Source organism: Grammomys surdaster, unplaced genomic scaffold, assembly GCF_004785775.1.
Source record: "Grammomys surdaster isolate TR1022 unplaced genomic scaffold, NIH_TR_1.0 751, whole genome shotgun sequence".
In the NCBI taxonomy this organism is placed as follows: Eukaryota; Metazoa; Chordata; class Mammalia; order Rodentia; family Muridae; genus Grammomys; species Grammomys surdaster.
Window position 1 is genome coordinate 2,710,837 of NW_021605170.1, and position 4,419 is coordinate 2,715,255.

The 4,419-nt window shown below is 40.6% G+C and overlaps 1 pseudogene; it reads right to left on the reverse strand.

Moving 5' to 3' along the window:
• Window positions 1-987: 987 nt before the first annotated feature.
• Window positions 988-1,656, reverse strand: LOC114633773 (annotated as a pseudogene).
• Window positions 1,657-4,419: the final 2,763 nt, after the last annotated feature.

Sequence of the window (4,419 nt, forward strand, 5' to 3'; positions counted from 1 at the left end):
TATGAAAAAAATTGAAACCCAGGATCTCTATTTATTTATTTAAAAAGGAAGAAGGAAGAAGCCACAGAGTAGAAACTTTGATAAATAAATGAGCAATATCGCTCGTCACAACTTCTCTTTCCCTCTGTATTCAATGGGGATTTTGAAGCAGTTTTTAAGTCAATAAACTTGGTATCTCATAATCCAATATATACGTCTTCACTGGCCTTAAATTCTTTCCTTCCTTCACACACATTCCTTCACCTCACTGAGTTCCAGCTGTGTGGAACTCAGCACTCCAGATCCAACATAGGTCTGCACCCCGGACCCGCCGCTTCTGTGTAGCCTGGAATGCCGCTCTTTCAAGTGCTCATGAATCTTAACTTTCAGCTCATTTTTAATCTTTGAGGCACTTTCCTAAGCTGGCAGAGCTGTGCCATGGAGGTTTGTTTCCTTTTGTAACATTTGGGAAGTGGCTGGGTTAATATAGCCGTCATTAAGTGTTATATTATCTGGTCTATGACCGAGACTCATTGTGGAACAAAGATTCCAAAAATGTATGGCTTCTCTATTATTTTAGTTTTCTATTCTTTGTAAAAGAAATTTTTATTTCTTTGATAATTTTTATCAGGCGTGACTGAAATAAAAATATAATTGAATCCCATCATGATCATCATCGTGGAAGTGGGTTTAGGAGAAAACTGGCCAGATGTACAAATTATTGTTATTTCTTCCCACTTTCAAACAGTGAGCAGTTGTCATTGATAAGACAAATAAGCCCAGGAATCTGTTCAGAATGTTCAAAACAGGCTATGTAATACAAACATGCCTGATCACAGGGTTCTGGAACACTTAGGAAATACTATGTGAACTTCTTAACCATCATACAAGTCAGGGGTGAAGCCCCACCCTCACCAATGAGATCACTGGATCATGCACCTTGAAGAAACATTGGCTTCCTTCACCATGAACAGTCTACCTCCAGCTGTCAACTATGCCTCACACATGTCATGTGATGGTGAACTTTGTCAAGCTAGCAACGCTTATGACAGACTGACATTATCCAGCTGATGAAGATATATTTTGAAATCTCGAAGCCTTCCCTTTGCAGTGTCCCAGATACCAAAGTAGGCAGCTCTGAGAATGATGATTCTCTGCATAGACACATGAAAGTCTTGGTATAGGCCTTGATCCATCAAATTTGTAGATCTGAGCCAGGCAGTCAGCAGGCCTTTGAATTCCCCTCCAGGTCCAGCTTTGCCCACATCACCTGTTAGACAGATATGGGGAAGATTAAGAGAGTGCATAGAACACGAGGATGTGGCCCCAGCAGCAGCACCCGATACCAGGTTCCCTGAAAAGCAGTGTCCAAACTAGGTCCTGTGCTCCATATCTCCTGGGAAGACCTGCTTGTATTTATCTCTAAAGCCTGGGTGGAGAAGTATCTGGTGGCAGTGTCCAGATGACCACACCAGGACAAGAGCTCTCTGTTCATCGTCTCTGAGCCACAGTCTGTAATTTCTGTGTATTGGTTATCTGGTGGGATTTGTTGGCTGGCATTGTGCACCTGCAGCAGCAGCTTGACCTGTTGGGTAGGGGCTACTACAGCCTTGAAGATGGCTGCAGCCCCTCCACTTGCCAGGAAGTCCTTGGGAAGGACACGACAATATCCACCATTGAAGCAGAAAGGCGAGAGAGTATAGGACAGGGTGGCTCTGACAACTAGCTTTGACTCCAGGGCCCTAGGCAGGTGGTTTTCCTTTTGAAATGATTCAGGAATATAGCAAATACATTACTGTATTAAATATTTCAATCCCTGAGCACAGGAAGGAGCAGGTAGGTAAATACACACATTTTACTTTGTAAAATTGTGTCCTGAAAATGATCTGTAACTACAAACCTAAATGTTCTTGAGTCCACTGTAAGGAGACATTCTGCTCAGTGAAACAAAAACCTTCCCTTGTTCAAACACCCATCCATCGAGTTGAGTTTACTGCATGGGACTTAGTCCAGGTTTCTCATAACGACCTCTCCCAAACTGAAAATACTCCTTGAAATATTCTAGAAGGGAAAAAAAACTTATAATGGAGAATAAGTCTCAAGAGCATGATCAATAGGACTTTGAAAACATTGGAATAATTGGGAAAGTTAAATTTCAAGCCATCTTTAATTAGAGACAATTAAAGATTTAACACGAATCCTTGAATCCTAGAGACTCACATATACATTCTACTTCAGGAAAATAGTTCACTCTTGATTAGTTGATTATCTGTTAAAATAATAACCTTTGAGCTCCGGAGATGGCCCAGTAGGGAAAGTGGTTGTCATGCAAATATGAAGCCCTGTGACTGGATCTCCAGAACCCACATAAGAAAGCCCAGCAGAGATGCACACATCTTTTATCTCACCATTAGAAGGCAGAGACAGGAGGATCCTGAGGCTTTCGGGCCAGCCAGTCTAGCCAAATTTATGAGCTCCAGGTTCAGAGAGGGATCCAGTCTCAAAAAGTAGAGATGGAGGAGGAAGAAATCTGATCTTGACATTAGGATTACATACATACACACACACACACGCATGTGCATACATGTTCACACATGCATTCATACCTCCCACAAGAACACATACACTCACACAAAAATTAATAACACTTGTTTCTTTCTTTCAATAAAAAAATAAAAATATGATACATAAGATGTCAGTGTTTCACACAACATATAAATATAATATGAAGATAGCTGAAGTATTTCTTTCAGGTACCCAACATTTACTTCATGTACTATTATTCTTTTATTGTATGTGCTACTGAAATTATGTTAATTATTTTCCAAATGAATAAGTCCTGTTTGTTAGCTTACAGAAAACACTGAACTATGTAAAACTTACAGGAAAACATCATGACCCTATTTAAAAACAGCCACATGGATCAAAGGAGAACACTGAACTGTAATGAACAATGACAGAGGGTACACTACAGACTGTGTGTTGTTGGTGTCACAGACACACTACAGAGGTGTGTGTGATCAGTGTCACAGGGCACACTACAGAGGTGTGTGTTGTAGGTGTCACTGGGCACACTACAGAGGTGTGTGTTCTTGGTGTCACAGAGCACACAACAGAGGTGTGTGTCATCAGCCTCACTGGAACACACGGGGCCAGTTCTTAATGTGGTGGTTTATGATCCCCGCTGAGTTGCGGGCAGACCCCTCACTCTTCAAAGGACAGGGGACTGCTGCCTCAGACTGAGTCTCGCATCTCAGACCTGAGAACTGCCGGTTGGTCATAGTGCATCAGTAACCCTGTGTTGTCCACAGAGTGCTTTGCTGTTGAGTTTGTGTTTGGTTATAAGGTTTCATTACAGAGGCTTCACACCAGTGATGGGCTTAACTCCTTGTTAGGATAAGCTTGGAAAGGTTTTCTTTGCAGTTTGGCAAAACAAACAAAACCCCCAAAACAACAGCAACAAACACCTAAACTATCCATTTCAATATTGTACATAGATTTGTTCCCACAACCAGGAGCTCTGACAGCTCCTTTCTAATGTCTTGTCTTGACACAGATGCATTTTGAATCTAATGAATGCAAATGGTGGGTTTTTACAGGAGGAAAACAGTCTATTTAGTCTGCCTTGTTGCAGGGGATAAGTCTGTACTATTCCTACTGAATCCACAGTCTATGATTCATCCTTAAGCTGGAGATGTATTTTTAATTCAGCGACTTCTGAACTCTTTTCCGGAGTGCTTTGGTGTGAATATTATAGTAATGAATCCCAAACAAGAACTGTAAGAACTAAGGCAGAAGTAGACATAGATGCTCAGGGATTCACTACATATTTATATAATGTACAAGGCATGTGTGTCATGTATGTATGTATGTATGTATGTATGTATGTATGTATAAGTACATCTTTATAGAGGTATTCTGACCTTCACAAAATGTGGTTGTATATGTGCATGCACATGTGTGCATGCACACACATGCACAGGTGCACATGTATACGTGTAAGTGAGGTCATCCAGCCTGGAATGTTTGGAACATTATGTATGATACTAATGTATGGCACATTAGTATGACACTAAATACCTGAGTCTCTGTATCCTGTCTTTCATTTATAAACTAGGCCACTCTACATAAGTGTCCCCAACTTCTAAACTCCAGCTCAGTGCTATGTGAAATTAGAATTGTGACCTTTATCCCAGATGCATTCATTGTTATGATAGGAATTAAATGAGATTTTTATCTGTGTAAAGTTTATGAAGCACTTGCTCATTGTAAGTAATATTTGTTAACTCACTTTGATATAAATACATAATGGACCATCTTGAAAATATATATATGGGACCTGGTCCTCATCAATTCTTCTTCAGATACCTTATCCTAAATGAGGACTGAAGCTGAGAGGAGCCCTTGAGTGAACAGAGACTCCAATGCAGTAGTACCCAC